The sequence below is a fragment of the Balearica regulorum genome, chromosome 2, assembly GCF_011004875.1.
Source record: "Balearica regulorum gibbericeps isolate bBalReg1 chromosome 2, bBalReg1.pri, whole genome shotgun sequence".
NCBI lineage: Eukaryota > Metazoa > Chordata > Aves > Gruiformes > Gruidae > Balearica > Balearica regulorum.
In genome coordinates, this window is record NC_046185.1 from 70,305,038 (window position 1) to 70,328,075 (window position 23,038).

Here is a 23,038-nt window from a genome sequence, read left to right on the forward strand (position 1 = left end):
TAGATACTCCTGCAGCCTGCAGGAGCTGAAATCCATAGCTCTCACCTTCCTGGAAAAGGTCCTTACCCCTGGAATATTGATAAAGCTTAGGACTGGTCCACCTTCCATCCTACCTGAGGACGTGGGGCCACTGTCAGGAAGGAAAAGGTGGACTGAATAACTGAATATGCAACTTTGGTGCAGGGACCCAAATTACAGGGGCAGCAATACTCCATATGCCATTGTCCCACGTAGCCCAACATCTAGCTTTAAGCATCCTTCACCCTTTGAGTTCTTATCTCTTCATTGGCTAGCTAGATAGGGATTTTAGTTTACATGTTTTTAAATATCCTTGTTAGGACCAGTGGTCTGTGTTCATTCTGGTGGTGTTGTCTAACAAGGGTTGTCCAGTCCTGACTACAGTTCCAGCCTGCTGTGGTCTCAGCCCATTGCAACAGCAGAAGAATGCTGGTAAGCATCACAGAAACCCTAGAAAAGATAGTATATTTCAAACATTAATTTGAAAAATTATAAAGCACATCTGATGGTTGTGAAAGGGGGGATTAAAATTATTCAGTGATTACAGTTGTTGCTAGTTCATTCCCAGCATAGTTGTTTATTACTTCATTCTCATATGTATCCTTTTCAGAAATCAGAAAAAGCTTACTATATGCTTGGAATAATAATGCCATCCGGAATGGAAGAAATATCTTTCTTAGCAAGAGAAGACATAAAGCCAACATCTCTCAGCACTACCAAAGACCTCAGATCTCTTCAGGTCTATTTGCTGGGGGTAAATGCAAAAGAAGAAGAACAAAACATTGCATTATTAAAGAAAATGTTGATAAAATTCATTTAAGGAGTTACACCTCCTTGGACAACATCTGCGGTTAGCCATTTGACTCAATCTGCTTCTTCATAATGCACCCTAAAATGGTAAGCATAGTGGGAAGACCGCTTCAGTGACCACTGTAGTAGTCCTTGTTTGCCCTGGTCATGATCTTGTTCATTACCCAATATCACAATTTAGCTATAGAAGTTATTATTAAATAAAATTACTAAGACCTTTATGAAACTAATAGCAGTAAAGCTGAATTATATATGTAATTAATCATTAAAATCGATGAAATATGGTCTCTCCAAAGGTAAATTAGTGTTCTACCCTTTACATCAGATTTCTGGTAAATTACATATATGAATGTAGAAGTCAGTGAAACTACAGATCATTGGAATCAGGTCTACTAGTTTTACCCCCAGTAAAATTTGAGAGAGTTGTGTAGGATGGCCAGATTGATGATATTTACAAAGTCCTGTCCTATGCTGTCACAGACAATCTCATAGGATCAAGGATATGGCCTGAAGAAAGAATATGTTTCTTTGCACCGTGCATCTATCACATCGATATGTATCAATTTATCTTTCTTCTATCATAATAAATTAAGTAACAAACGCAAATTTCAGCTGGCAAGCAAAACGGTGAGAAGACTGGCACTAGACTATACATGGTTATTCTCTCTGACTCTCAAATGTGAAACTTTCTTATAAAAAGGGTTCTGCAACTATGGAAATGTATCTGCATTCTACCCTCTCCTAGCCCATTAAGGTGACTGATAGACTTTACATTACAGTGACTTGAAAAAAAATTACTTTTTTTAGTATATAAAAAAAAGACATTCAGAGAAAAGAAAAGAAAAAACCCACCTTTTCAGTAAAAACAGAAGGCAACAGAAGCTTTGGAACAAGTGCTTGCCAACAGAAGGATTTCATGCTTTTGTTAATTAAAGGAACAAAGAAAAAACAGTGCAGTAGGCTGTATCCTACATAACAGCTTCTACTAATAAAAAGTAATAGACAATTTCCTGCATTCAATTCTTTTGAATACTATTATACAAGGTAATAGAGTTTTGGAAATGGAAGTCCTAGCAGCCTGTCAGAAAGAGCTTTCTTCTACTTTTTTTTATTAAATGACTAAGTGCAGCAGTCTGTGTCCTATCTCTCCCTCTTGCATCTATTGGATTGTATTATTTTACATTTTGATTGAAATGATGTCACCAGCAGATAAAAGCCTGGCCCAGGCATTGTAATTGAATCAGCCCGAGTTGTTTATTCTAGTGATCTACAGCGATGCTTTCCTTGTCCTAACACAGAATACATAAAAGATCCCCTCTTGTTTAACATGCTACTGATTAGATCTGTTTTTTTAGAAGAAGGAGGAATCAAATTGGGGGGTCGAGAGAGTAAGAACTGGAGTTTGGGGGGGGAAATTGGAAAAAAACAGATGAGAAGGGACACCATCTGCAAAACTTTCCATGTGTGACTGAAAGTTTAAATAAATAAATTTCACATGGCATCAGTACCAGATGCAAACAGATTTGATTGACAACATTTAAATGACAGTTAATGGGAACTTGTACAATTGTTGAAAGGTTTTTCATGCTCATTTCCTAAATCAGAGGCTTATTCAAGTTTTTATTTAAAAATAATCCTTATCTTGGAAGAAGAAATATTTCAGATTGTTTTGTTGTTTTACTGCTAGTAAAAATACTGTGTGTTGGATAATTAAATTATTGTTATTGAAATGTTCCATTTTCAGTTAAAATGTTTTACATTTAATAGACTAAAGCAACATTTGAACTGAATGTATTAAGGTAACATCTGCAACTGGTGTTACTAAAAATTACCTTTTACAAAATGTATAACAACAGACAGAGGCAAGAAACGAGTTATAAGAACCTTTCATTTGGGAAGTTCTGACAAAATTTACTTTCTTTGATAATTATTTTAAGACAAAGCCTGTCTTTTATGCCAAGTGCTGTTTCTTTTTTCTGTTGTGTCCCTCCCGCCCCCGTCAAAGCCTCAGTGAAATAAAGAAAAAAAATTGCAAATTATCTGATGTGTACACCTTAACAGAAAACTTCTTCAACAGCATTTTTGTTGATGGTGGTGGGGTTTTTGTTTGTTGGGGTTTTTTTCACTTCTGGGTCTTTCCTCAAAATAAAGAACAATTATATGAGGTTTAGTAGTAGTGTCACGATGAAAATAAGACAAGCCCATCAGGCAATCTGCTGAAATGTTTTTTATTTGAAACCTACACTTTGAATTGTTTACCTCAAATCTGGAGCTGGGAGGTTACTTAGCTTATTATCTGGGATTTCTGTATGAGGAGGAAACAAAGACGTAATTTGAGAAAGTATTTTTTTTAATGCATAAATAAATTCTTTGAGCACAAATAAAAGAATGAACTTTACAAAAAGCCACAATTAATAAAATATTGTCATGGGAATGGCTACTAAATAAAATAATGGAAAAACTTAATTTGGGGAATTTTTTTGGGAGTCAAATGTTTTAAATATATGCAAAAACTGTAATAAGATTATTTTCCACAAGTGAAAATTAAAGCCAGCAAAAAAGTTTTTTTTAAAGTAGAATAGAAATATATCTACCAGTCTTTACATAAACCTTAACTTTACCATTATTTCCTAAATATTGGCTACAATGTATAAATAAAAAATACATTTCCCATACCATTTACAGTCTATTTAGCACTCCTAATAGCTGCAATACAAAATTCACTCATAATAATTGCTGATACCTAATAAACAGACCTTTGAGACCTTCATATTTTTGTAATTCATTTATTGTCCTGAAGGTATCATTACTTGAAAGCCTTTGTAAAACATACTTTTAAATATTTCTAGTCAGTGATGAACTCAGAGCTGGGAAGCTACAAGATACACTATCTACATTTATAAATGTATTTGTTTGGAGTGTATTTTAATGAATGTATTTTGACTGAAGTTAACCCTTCAATATGCATTTATTAGATTGAGTTGGGTAATACCCTTTTCAGTTATCTTGGTTTTCAACACTGCTACCCGCTTTGAAAGTAATCATTTCATAAAAACTAAACTGAAACAAAGAACAAATTAATTCAGATCTGTCATTAAGAATTATAGAACAAACTGATTGCTTTATTTATATATAAATAATGTGTGTCACAGTTGGCCTTGTAACATAGAGACAAACTGTTCTATGGCCACGCGGAGAGACCCAGGCTCACCAAAGCACCAATCCATATTCAGTCCCCAGAGCTGCTTAAATATAATTTGCATCACAGAGGTTACATGTTTGGTCTCGGGGGGGGGGGGGAAGGGAAAAAAAAGAGGTAGGCAATGTTGATTTAGCCTCCCCTCAATACTCTCCAGCAGCTGCCTCAGGGAATAGCACTCAGAGGAACATCCCAATATGCCATGCCTTTTTCTCACCATCACATTACTTTCTTGTTAAAGCATAAGTGGTTGGTACAAGCAAATTGATTTCAACAAAAGAAAACCATTGTGAACATGAACTCCATTATCCAATCCTCCTAAACATGAACAGAGATTTATTTATAATTCAAAGATGCAGAATTGAGTTTTTAATAGCAATTTTCATGATTTTTGGAGTTTCCTCTGTGAATTCCTGTGATGCTTGGATGTCTGGCATACATCCTAATACCGTCAGTGGGATTCCCTGTTCTAACGGGAGTTGGTTCAGACACTGCCAGCAGAAAGGTGTGAAGAAAAAGAAAGAAAGGCCTGTATTTCCATTTATTATTTGCAGTCAGTCTCCTACGAGAGTCTTTTCCTGTGAGATTTGCAGCCACGAGCATATTTGATATATCAGTTTGGGACTGTTGCAAGCTTATTGAAAACAAACTAAACTTTCAAACCGATTAAAGCTTGTAAAAAGAAATGTAAGCTGGCAAAACTTGGTGCCAACATGTGAAAAGAGTGACGAGAAAACAGGCAGATGGAAATGGGCAACGACAGCCAAACGACACACCGCATGTGTCAAAAATGCAGCAAAACCAAGTCTTTAAATATAAGATGGATGACGCATGGGTGTTTGCTTGATTTAAATAATGACATTTTAAAAGATACTCAAATGCCAGCACTAATGATGTTTAAGCTGGAAAAGGCACGATGGACCCTACACCCTGCCTTCCTCCAGTGCTCCAAGCATGTGAACGTCATCCGTATAATCAACAACAAGATCACATAAGAGAGTAATTTGTTGGGCTTTTATGGGTGGGAATGACAAAACTGAGGCTCAGAACAGCAAGGGTTTCAGATTAAGTAGTGTGCTTTAAAATCTTGAAAAAATGTTTTACTTCTTTTCTTACGCTAACTCGTTCAGGAACCTGAAATGAGTGTGCAGCTTGTATTGGTTGACACATTACTAATATTTCATGTCTTGCTTTAATCACAGAACCAGGCTTGAATACAAAAATAAAAAGAGCAGCAAGATGCTGAAATTTCAAGTATATCCTATCTTTAACCAAGGCATGGAATATAGAAGGAAACTGGGGTTTGATGATAAGAAATGGCAGTTTCCTTGATCAATTGTGTTGTTTTGGATATAAACAATACCTCACAACTTAAATCCAACTCTTTCTAAAGCAACCTGAATGAGACCAGATTTTCAAAAATGCTGTGCCCCAGCAGACTCCATTGAAGTCAGTTATTTAGAAAACTAATTGCTAATTGAGGAATCCAATATACTGCCTTGCTTTTGAAAATTCTGATCCAGTCAATTTAAATAACTGCCAAGATAGCCAAGTACATATAGGTCCTTCTGCTTTTTTTAAGAACTGATACTTCAGTTGTGTTTGTCCTTTCTTTTAAAAATAATTAGTCCTAGCAGCTATGCAGCTCCTTCATAAAATTAAAAAAAAACAAAACAAAACAAAAAACTGTGCTACTTTCTTACCATTAAGGGATGGTAAGAAAATCAGTAAAAATATAGAAGTTAGTCTTTAAGGAGTTATTATATACTAAAGCAAATGTAAAGATATGAATAATTCTTTGGCTATATATATATGCATATATACACATACAGGCACAAACACATCAGAAAAGCAAAGGGTGCAATTTCCCTCTATATTACTTATGAAATGGGCTAAAAATTAATTAATTGCATTGTACAAAATATAATTGCTTAATAAAATATATTGCAGCTGGGAGAAAGGATGTTTGTGTAGCATATTTTTTTGTCCAAAGAAGTGTGAATATAAAAAATAGAAAAGTTTACATGTCATCCTGTTCCATCTTTGCATGTACTTGCTCTTTATCTCTAAAGCAGCATACATTCCATATGAGAGAGGGGGTTGCCATGGTATCTGCACTTTAAAAAATTGAATAGCAGATCTAAAAGAAGCATAAAATCGATTTAACAAGTTGTCATGTAAGTTAGTCTGGCCCATAAGGATGAAGTCTATGCACCTTTTTCTATATAAATATGTTTATTTTTTTAAAAAAACAACAAACTAATTGCAATTTTTAGTCACCGAGCTAAATATGCTGCTTGTCTGCTTGTCATTAGGTTTGTCTCATCAACTTACAAATCATTTGGGTGTGCATCTGGAAAATATAAATATTTTCAATATTTTTTTCCTTTTCTCTTAAAAAATACAACAAAACACAGACGTAGTAGAGAAATCACTCTAAGCAGTGATCCTAATACAAAAGATAAAATGCTGGCATATAATCAGAGACAAAAATAAATCTTACTTAAAAAGTCATTGCTTTATGAAGTTTTTACTCATTCTGAAGAAAAGAGGTTTCAATAATCACCTTGAAAAATGGGCATTTATTTATTTATCTTACTACTCTGAAGAGAAAGCTTCACAACTATAATTTGGGACTTCTTATAGTCACAGGCATAAAAGTCACATTTCCAGTGTTCAGTCCGCAGGGGAGGACAGACAGTTCTTGCAACTATAGTGATGTGGTTTCACAGGCAAATCAGAGAAACTGTTTTTCTTTTTTTTCTTTTTTCCCTTTTTTCTTTTTTTTTTTTTTTTTTTTAAGAGAAAGAAATATGAATGGAAGATCAGGATGGGTGGAAGATGACGGTTCATTACAAAACTATATCCTCTCAACTTCCCTGCAGGATAGGTTACCACCAACTCGGTGAGTAAACCCCAGATAGAATCATTACCTCTGCCGAAACACCCTCCTTGGTGGAGTATAGCCTTTGGGAAAAGGTCAATGTTACCTAGCAACTACTAAGAGCCAGTGCCTTTTTATAAATTAACCCCTTCATATGAAGCTTCAGTAGCATCTCACATCACAAAAGGACTTCCTATTTTCTACACAAAACACACTAGGAATTTTATTTTTGGTTTCAATGGGTTCAGATGTCGAAAGTTGCCTGATGAAATCATGGCTGAACCTGGAAATTCTTTTAAGGATCGGATTTGTTCAGTGGAATACATAATCCTAACTATGCTCAAATAGAATTATGCTGATCTCTTGTAAACCCACACAAAAATCAAAGGCTGCTTCACAGTGAGTTTCCAGAATTTTATATGCCAAGTTTCCACCTCCATGGCTTGGCTGCAGTTACATCCCAGAACAGGAGAGTCATAAAACAAAGACAAGGAGGATGTGCAAGGCAAAGTCCACAGAGAAGCCACAGACACTGCTCCCTCTGCAAGGGGAGTGTGCAGTCTTATTGACCTGCTCTCCACTGTTTTGAAAGTTAAGTCCATACTGAAATTGGAGGTGATCATCACTGGATGTGACTAAGGGAAGCTCTTTGACTGAAGGATCCCAAACAGCTGTCACTGGGGGGATTATGGCGCTCAAGGGAAATGCCAGATTTGTCAAGTAGGGGAAGAGTGAGTCTGCGTTAGGGAATGCAGGCAGAGACTGCGCTAAGAGCAACTAAGAAGGGAACAACCTCTCTACCTGATATTTTATCACATCCTAGGACACAGTCATGGCCCATTGTTTGTCTAGGTTTGCTGTCTCTCAGTGCAGCATCTCTAGGTTCACAGACTAGCCGCCAAATTTATACGCAGTTCACCTACCAAGTGACGTGTGTAACCTGAAAAACCAGGAGTCTTCCAGACATGTCCCTGTATGCCATGACGCACTAAAATAAGCATCAGAAAGCTCCGAGAGATCCAATGGTTGGACCACAGAACAACCATTACTGCAGGCTGTATCAAAAAGCACAAATGCGCTGCTTTTTAGACACAGCCACTATCTGCATACCTCCTCTGTTTTTTTCAGAGAAATTAAGGCAAGATAGAAACATTTTGCTGAAGTCGGGTGAGAACCTGAGTTAACATTTTTGCTTCTTACAACTTGCTGAGTAGCAAAGATTTACTTAGTCATAGTCCTGTAAGACAAGTTCATGTCTTCAATACTTCATGTGGAAAATGAGGAAAGTATAATTAACATCCACCCCCTAGAACATCACCATACTTATGCAACACCTAAAGTATTCTATTGGATTTAAATCCAATGTCTTAACCCAAGAGCTCCCTGCCTCTCTCTGCCTGCAGTCTGTAACCTAATTTATGGTACAAAAACACAATCATCTCGTCCAGCTATTCTCTAGCCAGCAGCAAAACTCACTTAACTTTTAATCCTAGTTCTACCTCAGTGAGAAAAATGTCTAGTTGGCTAAATAAAAAGTTAACATCTTTTCATGACGGAAGTTCAGGACAACAGGTTCATCTTTATATCTCACAGTGTTTTGCAAAAGTACATATGCAAGAGTAAAAATATATTTCGGACAGAAAAGCCAATTGGATCAATTTTGCACACTCCATTTTAAACTCCATGCCCTTTCCCAGGAAAAGACAGCTAAACAGCAGTGTCCGTACCCATTTTGCAAGACTGTAAATAGCTGGGGCTTGCCAGCAGATGCACACTTGCCATCCATTCAGCAAACACATTGCTGCAGACTGGTCACCATGCATTCTGCTACCTGCCCACCCAATGGGTAGGCGAGTCAAGCAGAGGAGGGCATATGCAGACAAGGAGGGTCTCTGAAGTGCGGGAAAGAAAACAGTGCAGGACACTAATCTTTAGGAAGCCTCATTCCACCAGAGCTACTGTTTATGGAACAACCTGATAGAACTACATTTCTCTTTTTTTAAGGAAAACTAGAAATATTGCCCAAAACTGTGACTTCAAGAATACATCTAAACCCAACCACGCTCCCCTCAAAATATGGCAAACTCATTACAAAATTTGTAAAAGATGTCAACCCTGACTGACATGGCATGAAAGGAATGCAACATTCTAGAAAAGGAAGTGCCTTTCACTTAAATGCCATTTCAAATTTTATTTTCCATATCATTCTTAGCCTAATATTTTATTTGCATTTTTTATTATTTTGGATGCAGCTGTCTATAATAATACCCTCATCTTTCTGCCAACTCAGAACAACTTATTTTGTATCCAGTAAGGCATTAAGTATTTCAAATTACTCCATGCAACACACTTTAGACACAATAGGTGTGTCAGCAAAGGACGATCCATTTGACTAGTGTATTATGTCCCTCTTCAAGTTCCTTAGTCGTCACTCCTTCTTAATAACCTAATTAATTTTAGGTAATCTGCATTCTTCATCATCATCCTGCTTCTTCTGCAGGAAGAAAACATGGAGGTACCAGTGGAACTGCCATAACTAATGTCAGGATTTTCCTCTTAAGAGGTTTGATAAATTGTCTAAATATATATGTGCTTTGAGTTACAGAACTCATTAAAAAATAATCCTTTTTTAAGGCTGAGGACCATAATTAGATCAGGATTCGTGTCTGTCAAGTTGCCTTTTTTACATCACTAGATTAGGAGTTTAATACATAATACATGATAGACCCCAGGCCTTCTCCAGAGCCACTTTGGGTTGGATCCACGAAGGAGGTAAGGGTAGAATTTATTTCAACTAATCTTTGAGGCCTACAGAAAAGTCATCGACATTTGAACTACTCACTTGTTATTTTTCATAGCCAATGGATGAAAAGGCACTTCTGGGGTACAGACCACATTATCCAAAGGTAGACGCCTCCGCTGGGTATGAGAAGGGCAGCAGTGGTGTGCTCACTGGCTGTAAAGGGGCTCCAGGGGATTCGCCCAGGTATGGAAGGCCAAATCTGAAGTGGAACCAGCCACATCCCAAGGGCTCAGATGTGCCTACCTGCAGGTCACTCTCTGGACGTTATCTGTAACTGCTTTTGTCTTGAGACCAAAGCTCTGTGTCTACCTTGTAACCCTAGCAGGAATAAAGTATGAGGTTATCTTTTACATATTTCATACACTGGTTGGGTTCTGGTTTGGTAAGCCTCCAGACATACCAGATCAAGCTGACATGAAAGTCATCAACTGAAGTACAGCATAGGTCCTAATCCTGCTGGTTTTTTCAAAAGGAAGTATGAAGGTATTTCCAGAAGATAGAATTCAGCTAACCTTTTTAAAATGTCTGTCTTTTAGAGAAACAAAGTATATATACACGTAAATATTTATATACATACACATCGATAGACACACATACATATATTTTTATGTGTGTGTGTGTGTGTGTGATGTAAGCCAATAAATGAACATTACGGGAATAGAATCAAAAGCTAGAAATAGCAGAATTAAGCTTACAAATCTATCTGATTTTGGGAGTGTTTAAGTACTATTTGAATACACGTCTTCTGGTCTTGAGTTGAAATCCTAGCACAAAAGAATTTGCTGACATTTTCATTAACTTTAATTTTTTGATGTAATTTGTCCTTAAATATCTTAGTTGCCAGAAATGTGCGATATGCTTTGGTTTTTGCCCTGCCTACCTACTTCCCTGTAGTTTTGGTTTGCGCTGCTGTTTATTTTCTCACTCTCCCATCTCAATGTTGCGACTCCTCTCTTATTCTGTGTCCTTCCCCTTGGCAGGCTGGACAAACAGAAATAACATGAAAATTCTGAGAACAGAAAAGGGCAATTAAAAATATGTATCACAAGCGATTCCTTGAAACTATTTCTTGTGAAAATGCTGATTATGCATAATAAGCTCTTTGTGTAGAGGCATAACATCTCATGAATGTCTCCTACACTGGAAAGGAACAAAAGATTACTGAGCTGCTAAAATACCATTGTGAACACTGTGAACCTGCTGTTTTGTTCTGAGAGCTTACATCCTAATTATAGCATTTTTCTTTTTTCTTTATTTAAGAGTCTTTTTTTATCACACTGTGGACTGGACATAAACATTCCTTTGGATCCTATGTGTAAATAATGAAAACATAAAAACTATGGATTTTTCCCCTATCAAGCAGGTTAATAGTTTAATTGTATACGGTTATTCTTACATTAAAAGCTGCATACCTGGCAAGCTTTATCGGGTAACAGGGACTTTTAAATGTGCCAATGTTTCTACAGAAGTAACGCGGGTCAATTGCAAAAGGGATAACCATAATGATTAAATCATTAAAATTTTGTCTATGCTTCACAGAGCATAGAGAAAATTAACTTCCCACCAACCTCATTTTTCTGCTGAACATGAAATAATGATTTTCTGCCAGTATAATTACAAAGCTAACATCTGATAGAGTCAGCATCCAGGGGGGATTATCACATGCATGAGTATTAGACCTCATTACCAGCTTGACTGCAAAATTATTACATCTTGTAATTGGATGGTGAGATTTATATACAGATTGGCTGGGTTCTCTGTAAGATTGTAATTACAAGCTTCGTTGGTTCGCTACTTATCACACGGTGCAGGAGGAGGCAAAAACAAGCAGAGGAAAGACCATTTCATTAAGCCATAACCCTATCAAGGGAGGAGCACTGTAACATCCCTGTATTTATTAGGCCAAACAGAGCTGTTTGCAGAAGGGGAGGCCATTTATTACCGCCTGACAAATGGGATTTCATTTATTTAACCTCGGTGATCTATTTCAGTAAAATGTACAAACGAGCCATCCATTTTATGATTCCGGAGTCAACGCCTCAATTATCTAAAGGCTAACTGACTGTTAAAGCACCCATCTGCTAGGATGAATTCATTGATTTAATTTGCTTCATGTTACTGAATGATTCCTAGCAGACAGGGAGGGGAAGGAAGGGGAAGGAAGGGAAGGGGGCGGCCGGTGGTTTAGGAGAACGCATCGGAGTGATTCAGCGTGCCGGGGTCCGCCTGCGCGCGTGTGTGCGTGCGTGCGTGCGCGGGCGTGCGCCTGGGGTTTTTTTTTTTTAATCCTTCAGCACAATAGAAGAAGGCGATCAATAGCAGCTTAAATTTTATGAGACAAGGAGTTAAGTTGTTCAGCTCGAGCCAAAACACCTTTGTTCTACCATAACAAGTAATCTCTGTGGCGGAATTAATATTGACAAGCTGGCTTCTTTGTAGCTAATTTTGTGGGTGCCTGAGCCAATCAGGAACCTTGCAGTAATAGAGTTGTTATTAGAGTTCATTATAAAAGCTGTGGATCAATGGCTACACTGGGAGGGAGAGGACATGCTGCAGCAGAATGCATATGTATGCTCAAGGAAATAAAATCCTTTTAATGTCCTTGTAATAATTTATTCTATAGTTCTCTTTGACTTAAAAAAATAAAAAAAAATCTTTTGAAAACAAAATTAAAAATGTTCCCTTGTGAGGGTTTTAATTTTATCATAACAATGAAACCGATAGGAAGAAAAGCAGGATTTCAGGGGTGGGGAAATTCACCTCGTTACCCAGCTCTGAGTTTTATCAGAACTGGATTTTGCTTGGAAAATGCCACCACTGCCATTTTATCCGAATCAAGCAGGCTGGTTTGTCGAAAGCTTAAGCTACTGTGAATGTAGCACTGATGTCTTTTAAGCCACCCCTTTTCTCCTGCCTCCCTAAACCATCTGTCTCATTAAATCTGATTTTTAGGGTTTTTTTTCCTTGATGGGGTGTCATTTTGTAGAAAACATCTTTACATTCAAGGAGAAGTCACAAATAGCACGCTAAAGCTTTCCCCCCGTGTTCCTAGGGAGGAATGACCTGTATGCTGTGAGTTAGCACTTTCAGCAAGCTGACAAGGAGTTCACAGAACACAGCTCTTTGTAAAAGGTTGCCTCTTTCAGCTGTAAAAGGGCCCTCCTTGATGTAAGTGTTCCCAGAGTAATAATCCATTTCTCTTGTGGCAGGCTCCAGCTCATACTATAATCTTTCCCACAAGCTCCGAATCAGTACAAGAAAGCTGTTTACTGGACAATTTTCCCTGCATCTCAATGTCAGATGATACTGCATTAAAATGTGAGAACATCACACTCTAAGAAAGGCAGGAGGATCAAAGGGAACCCTCACAGTGAGTGAGTTGAGACAAATTAGCATCTTTTGGTCATGGTTTCCTAGATATAATAATATGGCATTTCAGGGCCGTAAGTTGTTTGCTTTGCTTCCTCCCCTTTATTTCACCATAAAAAAAAAATAAATAGCCATTTATTTTTTCCATCTCCCTATGTTTGTCTCTGCCAAAAAAATTGAATCACTTTCAATTGATGCAATTAAACAGGGTAAGTCCCTTGTGTAGACACTGTTGTTTCAATTCCAGTGGATATCATTAAGTCAATATAAGAGACTCTTCCACAAAAATAAGACCATCAAATACGAGGACTGTTCTGTCTGATTTTTTTTTTAAATTATCACATTTTTCCCAAGGATTGACAAAACCAATAATTGCAATTGTATAATTTCTTTTTTTTTCTTTTTCCTCCAGACATCTGTCTTAAAACTTAGATTCCTGCTATTTAGTGCAGTAACAGAAAATATTCTGGGAGAGAAAACCCAGTAATCAAAGAAAACTTGCCATCACTTTTTCTATCCACTTTTTCTTCCAGACTCCCCTTCCAGCTGGAAGAAAGTAGCTGCAAAATATCTAGAACCAGCTACAGGAGGCATTGAAAGTGAGGAAAAAGGTAAAAATATAGACAATGTAGCAAGCCAAAAACACTTAGGGAGAATAATTTTGTGTTAATCAGAAAGTTTTGAATTTGACAATTTATTTCTTTTTCCTATAGTAAGCTTAAATTTCAGACTTTGAACTGAACACCTTTATTGGAATTTTGTTTTGAAAGACTGAAAAGGGAAGTGTGACATATCCCCTTTTTGCCCAGTTCAAATAAGTAATTTTTCCAGCCACCCTCTGTTGGTTTTCTCTTTTCTTCATGAACACTTATTTCTAATAGTGGAAGAATGTCAACAGAAACTTATCTGTGATTTTTATGTCTCGTCATGCTGTTCTCTGACCTTCATGTACCTTCCAGGATCATTCTGAGTGGTGAGCCTCAGCCTTGATGATTTCATTGTTCTTTGGTGTTCATTATTTGTCCAGTATGGAAAGCCTGTAAGGAATGGGAAAAAGACAATTGGTCAATAAAAAAATGCTATGTCTCTGACGTCAAAAGTAGTTTCCATAGAATTAAAATTATTGCCGAGTAAGCAAGATCCTGTAACAATGATGAGAATAAGTAGCAAAAGACTTTTCAGCCCCCTAAAGAAAGTCAGATCACAATGAGGTTGACACAGAGATTAAGGGCAATCTGGATATGGCTCCAAAATTAAATTATTACCATCCTTACTGAAAATGGAGATAAAGTCCCTAAAGGTACGGGCAAGACAGCTACTGGGAATGCAAAGCAGAAATTCCCCAACAAAATTATTACTTATTTGATATACATTATTTCTGGTAGACCATCCTTGAATTTTTTTAGCATAGTGCTGTAAGTGTTCTGTGGTCAGGCTAGCCATGAACTACGCCGAGCTGACCTATGGGAAGCCCAGTACAGTAACTGTAAAATTAGTATTATGATTTCTCCCATGCATCTTCCCTCATCAATTAATTTGTCAGGCCCCCAGCCATTAAGCCACTAAGAAGACCTTCTTCATAGTGTTGGCCTGAAGTTCCTTAGGACACAAAACTTCTTCTTGCAACATCTTTTGGGCCACTCCATGCCAGTGTAATACAAACATAGAAATAATAAAAAAAAATCTTTAGTTTTACATTCTCTTTCTACCAGATTTCACTTCTTTAAACCACCGTTAGTCACTCGTTATTTTGATTCTGCTACTTTACACCATTTTAAAGTTTGGAAATTATTCTGTTTTTTCTTCTGCTTGATGAAGCACAGCAGATCTCTTTTGCCATGGATCTCCGATCACTGGCTTTGCAAGTTACTTCTATACCTCATTGCAATCCATTATAATTTCTAGTAACATATCCATTGAAATCCCTCCATCACCAAAATCAATTTCTAATTCTCCTTGATTTCAATGGAGAGAGAGTTGCACATTGCAGATCTGATGCTCTGTCACACCACTGGATTTTACTGACGTCACTCCAATTATTTCACTGGGCCACCTCAGATTTCCCAGACTTACACTACACTAGAACAATCAGACCACCATGTTAAACTATTCATTTCTAGAAGAGGTGCTTTCTTTGCCACAGGTTTATCCTTAGTGGAGATGAAATAGATTGGGCAGTTGTTGTATTTGCTAAGCTCTTTTGTCATGAGGAGAAAGGCAGTAGCATTTAAGCTGCTGCTCTGACTGACTGACTATCCTATAATACTAATACTATAGCAGCAACTTTGGAACAACATAGATTTGAGTCCCCAAATGCAATTGGAATTTCTTTCTTTGGAGCTTCTGTCTGCTTTCCAAAAATATTTTGAACAGCATTAGTTGCGGGGGGTGCAGGGGAAAGCTCTTCGTTAGAACAGACATTTGTCAGCCTTATTGCTCGCAATTAACACATTCAATAAACCATTGAATATAACTGCATGTTACATATGCAGCTACAGTAAAAGGCATCTACTTTTCAAGTTTTAAAGGTACTTGTCCTCTCGCCTTATACCTCAAAAGAGGCCTGAGGCAGGAACGTATTGCAGTATAAATACATGCCTCAGAGCATGCTATTCTTTAGTAAAATGTGTGTTGTAATGAGATAACACTGCACCTCTAGTAGTTCACCATATCCTGAAGGTCCACAGTTATCTCATTATGAAGTCTGTTCAGTCATGTCTTACTGACTAATTCAGTTATTTTTTTATTTACACATTTTCACTATGACTCGACTGTCCATAGACAAACCAATAGAAGAGATGTTCAATGTCAGTAGGTTGGTGTTGAAAGGCTGACTATAAATTTTAATACAAGTGCCAACATTTCCACTAACTTTAATGAAAATAGCCTATATGCCAACATATTTTTAAAAGAACTGTTTTTCTCTTTTACGAGCTCGTAGTCTAATCTACATGCATTAGGATCTGAAGCATTTCACAAATTGAATATGTCCACAACTCAGAAGAGACATTTGTCAGGAAAAAAGAATCAAACAATGTAGTCATGGTAACCTGTAATTAAAGATCAGATCAAAAGCTGTTGAGAAAACTGGTATCTACCATATGCACATTCTCTCTCATATTTTTAGAAAAAAAATGTGAAGAAAAGTTGTATCCAGAACCAGAGTTTTCTTTCCAGTAAGTGTGGGTGGAAGGGTTATTTAAAGCAGAACAGAGAATAGCAAGAGCTGGGCCAAAGAGACACCGAATGAGGATGTGTGTTGATAGCTCTAAGGAAACACTGAAAAGACATGTTTATTGAATGGATTTAGGAAGGCATCAAACTGCAAAGGCGTACAGAGTACCAGATTGTCTCTCCACAACTCTGTAAAAGCAGAGATAGAAAAAAAATACGACTGTGTGAGATAGAATCACAAAACAGCCCAGGTTGGAAGGCATTTCAAAAGATCACCTGGTCCAATCTTTCACGGAAAAGGGAACCTACATGAGATTTTCCAGCACCCTGTCCAGTCACATCTTGAAAACCTCCAGTGATGGGGACTCTACCACATCCCTGAGGAAATTGTTCCAGTGATTGATTGTTCTCACTTTGAAAATTTTCTTTCTTGTATCAAGATGAAACGTCTCCTGGTGCAACTTGTACCTGTTGCATTGTCCTCTCCATGTGTCTCCTTGTGAAGAGAGAGCCTCCATCCTCTTTGTAGCCACCCTTTAAGTACTGGAATACTGTGGTGAGGTCCTCTGTAAGCCTTTTCTTCTCCATGGTAAACAGACCTCACTCCTTCAATTTTTCCTCACAGGGTAGGTTCTCCAACCCTTTGATCATCTTCATGGCTCTCCTTTGGTGATGAGATTGAATATTTTTGTTATCACTTACTATGCCTCATAACTAGAGAAAAACAGATAGATATGATGTTCGGGAAGGACAGAGTGGTACTTCAAGAGTCACTGTTGTCCCACATGGTAACTCTACACCTGCCTGGTAATGACTTTGGTAATGGACAGGAAAAGCACCCTACATAGGAAAAGAAAGGAATCAGATAAGGATTAGATTTGCTCTGATAACTGTGAGATTTAAGATCCCAACTCCATTTTCACCAAAATAACTAGAATTTCAGCTGGGCGTTTGGGCACTACTATGTCTATAATAATGACAATGACACAGTCATCAGTTCCCTGAGCTACCCATATGTGTGCTTTAGGCTTTGCTTATGTACTCTGAGTGAGGAAAAGACTCTGAAGATGTCATCTGGCAGACCTGCAAAACTACCCAGTTGTTGGACAAGAAAAGTATTGCTCTGGATCTAGCTATTCTTAAAACTGTGATTTCTATAATCTAGTAAAACATAAGGATTATTTTCTTTCTTAAGGACACTTTCCTTCACCTGATTATGAGGACATGATCAACACTCCAATTTTAATGTAACAGTAATATCAATTAAACATTTACTAGCACTTAGGTAGAAAATTGGTATTCTTGGCCGTGCATGCAAAAATAATATTTTAAATAAAGTCTGTAATACTGGTGATGAATGCTCAAGAGTTCTTAGATGTGACTTCATATGAACAACTCATATCACAAGATTAATAAGAGACTAGACTAATTTTGTGTAATATATAAAGAGCTGTTTTCTCATTTGCACAAAAGAAAAATGAGTAAATGTCAGGAACACACAAGGACATAAGCAAAGTGATTTTGAGTAAAAGCTGGTAAACTCAGGTTTCTGCTGCTTTTGCCATCATCTACAGATCTGTACATTTTTGGAAACAATAGGGGGTCATTACTTTAAGGATGATGAAAACACCACAGAACTAACAAAGGGCTTTGCTTGTCAGGAGTATTTTCCTTCCTTTCCTTTGCTCAGTGCAATTTTTCATCAATATCCTTTCTCTGCTGGCAGTAAATGCCAAAATTAAAATAGAGTCATCGTGCTAACAGTCTTTGAGATCAGGAAAAAGATAAATCCAAACTACCAGTTTCTCATTTTGACAAAAAGGCATTCTTTTAACACACCTTTTTTTTTTTTTTTAAGTCAGACATTTCTAAACAGCGAGTTCCTCTAAGACATTTTCTACCATTTCTTGTTTGCATACCAGCCCTGACAACTGTGATCTCAAAAAAATCATAGGTGTTCACGCACAGTCTGAAGCACTTAGGGCTTCCGAAAACCCCTGTTTTCCTGAAGATAAACACTCTGGGGGCGGGGGGGAGGGTTAAAATTAGTGACAAAGTCTGACCAAAAAAATATGATTTGGAAGACATGCTTAGAATCAGGGTCAGTACTTGGGCAACACCTCTCTCCTCCCCAGCTTTACACAAGCCATAATGGGGTGTTAAAATTAAGTCTATCTACTTGTTCAGTTTCTTTGATCTAAGATTCACCAAGTGACAAAGCAGTATTCTTTGGTTTATGCTTCTGCTATCTGTGATTTCCTAGGTCTCTCATTCAAGTACTGGGCAGGCCTAGGACTATTTAACTTCCAAAAGTCAAGCAAGAAAAAAGGAGTGCATTTTGGTCATCTGGCCTCTGTAGTACTGTGGATCACTGTTGGGGACCAAACAGAGTTTTCTGTGTCACTGATAACCTGCATTAAGCATAAGAGAGCCCTACCTCCTCCTGGAAGTATGATTTGTATCCCATTAACAAAACTACCAGTTTCAGCCAAACAAAATTAAATGACAATGTTGGACAGAATCTAGTATTTTTAGCTGAATAAAGAAATTACAGTAATTTTATTACTTAATTACACTAGTTATTGGAGGAGAAGGGCATGCGAACCTATTTTTTCTAGCTCTCAGACAAACACTTAAGTCAGCAGCCTGCAGTGCTGCGCTCCCCTGTAGGCATAACAATGTTGAAATCTATTGTGCACAGCGGAGCAGTTCAACAAGAGACCAGGGAGCACTCACCTTGGAATATCCTACATCTCACCAGTGAAGGTGTTTTCCTAGTACATGCACTTTACACCTCTTTTCACTCTTTTACCAATTCCTATGCAGAAGGAGTATATGAGCTCAGCTTTGCAGGATCCTAGACCCATGGGCTGCAAAGAAAGAAGCCTTTTCCTTCCTCAACCTTGGGAAAAGAACACTTTCCTCCCAATAAAAATATCCACCAACCACTTTGTTTTGCATTTCTTTCTGTCTGTGAGTCACTTTTGCAGTTGATTGAACATTTCTAGGAAAATAAATTTTAAAAAAATTATATCACACAATTTGTTCTCTCCCACATCTACATTGAATGAGGCCAGTCTTGTAGAGACAGGAGCCTTGCTCACTAAAGACAGATCTCATGAAGTTTTGCTTCTTGTGAAAATCATTGTTAATCACTCTTATCCACGTCATTTTGTTAGAAAATGATAGTGAAAAAAGAAGTAACAAAGAATGTCAAATGGATGGCTAGGAATAAGGATGCATAAGTAAAATGACTCTGCATTTCTGTGAGGCCAGAACTGAGGCCAACTGAACTTGAGGACTGTCATGGTGCTGGTTCCCCATCCTTAGGATGCAAAGTGAGCATCAGCTCCAGCAAAAATAGCTGCCAGGTCTGGAGGTGAAAATGCATATCTACTTCCTACCTCCCTACCTTGCTCCTTCACAGGAAGGCTCCTTGTTCTCTCTACACCACATCTACCCAGCTCCCCTCGGGGCTGGCTCAGCACATGTCTGAAGAGAAGGCATCTCCACAGGGAGTCTCCATTTTGAAGCTGATCAGAGGGCTGCAGCACCTCTCCTGTGAAGACAGGCTGAGAGAGTTGGGGTTGTTCAGGCTGGAGAAGAGAAGGCTTCGGGGACACCTTATAGCAGCCCCTATAGTACCTGAAGGGGCCTACAGGAAAGCTGGAGAAGGACTAGTTACAAGGGCATGGAGTGATAGGACAAGGGGTAATGGTCTTAAGCTGAAGGCGGGTAGATTTAGATTAGCTATTAGGAAAAAATTCTTCCCTGTGAGGGTGGTGAGGCGCTGGAACAAGTTGGCCAGAGAAGTTGTGGATGCCCCCTCCCTGGAAGAACACTTCCAGGGCCAAGGTTGGATGGGGCTTGGGGCAATGTGGTCTAGTGGAGGGTGTCCCTGCCCATGGCAGGGGGGTTGGAACTAGATGGTCTTTAAGGTCCTTTCCAACCCAAACCATTCTGTGATTCTATGTGGCTCTGGTCCTGCGGAGGCTCTAGATGCTTCCCACCTGGGAAGGAGTGGTCCCACCCTACCCCAAGTACCAAAATGTCTCACTACAGCTCTGAAAATAACATTTGATATGCAACACACATATGGTATGACTTTCCCTCTTAAGCTGCAGGACTTTGTCAAATAAAGTCAGTGGAATTACAGTTGTGTAAAGCCTGCAGAAGTAAGGTAGGAATAAGACCGCTTTCTGTCCTCTACAGCCATCATCATACGAGAAGCAGAACATTTCCCACTAAGTGCTTAGTACCCTCAACTCACATCTATTTGATTTCAGTGAGAATTCAGCTAGGAGAGTTAATCTCTTACAACCTACTATTCTGATGCAATATGTTGTTCTGATTCAGGAAATCTGAACTGAGTTCAGAAATTCCCAGGTCCCTCTGACAGTCAATAACTTACTATTTTAGTGCAATGAGAACATTACCCCTGAACAGCTTGAGACTGCATTCTCCATTGATCAGATAAACAATTTGTGAGATATTTTATTACAAAATGACGCACCAATTTAGCCGTCTTTTCATCAATGATGTGCTTAAATTGGATGTGAAATGCCAAGAAAGTTGCTTCCCCAGGGTGCCATCAGTGAGAAATGTAAAGCAGAGGCTTTCAGTTAATATGGTTCATGTAGTGGAGTTTTATTTTTCAGTCAAATCAGATTTAAGTCAGCTGGTAATACATGTTTGACCTCCCATTATCTAAAGCCATAAATTGCATTGTAGTGATTTGTTCATCTGGCCTTAAATCATCCAGCAACCTTTATACCTTTTTTTTATGAATCATGGGGGTTTTCTTCTTCATTTTCTTATGAGTCCATACAGTACAGTTGATTACATCTCTAGCTTCTTGCACCTACTCCACTCATTCAAGGACCCTTATTTCTGTTGAATATAAAATGCAGTATTGTTTCTAAATTCATTTAAGTATAGAAGACTACAGTCTGGCTATAACTGCTTTATTCCAGAGGATAGCACAGACAGTATTAACAGCCCACTTTAAGATTGCATCTCTGAATCACAAAAGAAATGGAAAATGAATCACGTAGTATTTGTGATCTTTTATCAAATAGTATCTAAGCCTGTGTTCGCATTTTTACTAAGACAAATTTAATCACAGAACAGAGGTCCTGTTTTATGTCACAGCCACCTCATGTTGCACTTCTACCATAGTTTGGCCACAAAATTTCAGGAATGACATGAACCATCACTGTTTGATATATGATGTAAAGAAACTGGTAATATTGTTCAATGCCCTTGCCACCACTTTTGAAAAATTAAAGATATGGAAAACTATGGAATATAAAATATATGCATAAGTATGGAAAATAAATTATCTTCATGGTACTTCCAGAAGAAAAAGATCAGAAGTCAAAAGTCATGAGACTATGAGAAAACTCTTGCTTTATGTAAAAAGGTAAGTCTCAATTATTCACTATCATCAGACTTTTTAAAAATCCCTTTGGCTCAACATCCCTGTGACAGTGAGTTTTGCCAGCTTTTAAAAACCTCTTGCCAGGACTGTTCATTGCAGCCCGCAATCAACACAAGAGTCCCTGGCAGAGGACCCAGAAAAGTCATGGTCCTGTGCGTTGGGCATTGTAAACAGGCCTAGGGAGAGATGCACCATAATCAGTGTCATGAGGGTAAGAGCAGAGACTCAACAGACTCATTTAATGGCGTGGCTACTATGTCTGCATTAGATGGGTCCACTTTCAATCCTGGCTGAACTAAACAGGATGCAGACTGCTCATATTTAAGAGGTTAATTAGCAATGACTTGAGATGTTTAGTCCCTCTGCTTGCAAAAGGAAAAAAATAAGCTTTGCTTCCTGGCAATGCAGTTTTTCCAGCCTTCTGAAATTTCTCAGATAGACTTTTCTCTCGCCTTGATTCACAGCAAAATACCCCCTTCCTCAGGTCAGACACTGCCTTTACCAGACTAAGTTTTAAAGAGATAGCTCCCATTAACCAAAGCACAGAGGGTAAAGCAAATACAGGCACAGCGTTCTGTGTAGACTGTACAGACTTCATGGTATTTCAGTAAAGAGCTCTTTAGGCTAATTTTTATTAAGTCAAGCTTTATCCTTTGGCCTTGCAGGACGTCTCAGAAGGTTCAAAATCAATTTCTCTAACATCACCACCATCTTCTGCTTCAGCTATCATGATCTCTGTTACTGCCTATGTGGATCCCTCTTGGAAAGGAGCTCATGACACCAATAATAAATGAACACACTGACACCACAAGAGACCTGTACTCATGCCTAAGCTTGCATTCACACTTCTGGACCATGCAAATAACTAATCCACTGCCCATGTCTAGTTCATCATCCCTTTCGCTTTTGCTACTGCATGTGAAAACCTTTAGGATGGGTTGCTAGAGAAAAGCCCTTTCACAAGAGCTACCTCTAAAAAACAGGGCTGTCAGTCGAACAGACAGAATCTCAGGCAACTGAACATCAAGAATACTGCTAGCTACTCCAAAGAGTTATATTTCAGAGAATTATTCCCAGTAATAATTCACATTAATGACCCTTTATCTCATATCTTTAATCTTGGTTCTCAATGTTTAGCACAAAAATCAAACACAAAAAACCAAAATCAAAATAGGAAAATACATTTCGGGTTGCCTTTGCTTTTTGATATAGCTCTAATCTCATTGCATGTCCCCTCTCTGTGTCACCAGGACTACCCAAGAACTAGCAATAAATGTTAGTTATCATGTATAGAAGAGTTATGTGGCTTATAGCTTATTCATAGCTTATCAATAGTTTTGC

General features: G+C 38.0%; 1 long non-coding RNA gene across 1 annotated transcript in view; it reads right to left on the minus strand.

The window, feature by feature from the left end:
* Positions 1–13,982: 13,982 nt before the first annotated feature.
* The window catches only part of LOC142600739 (uncharacterized), a 55,658-nt gene continuing 46,602 nt past the window's right edge, over positions 13,983–23,038 (minus strand). The window contains exon 4 of the long non-coding RNA XR_012834300.1: positions 13,983–14,120. This is a non-coding gene — a long non-coding RNA (uncharacterized LOC142600739). The remainder of the gene's footprint in view (positions 14,121–23,038) is intronic.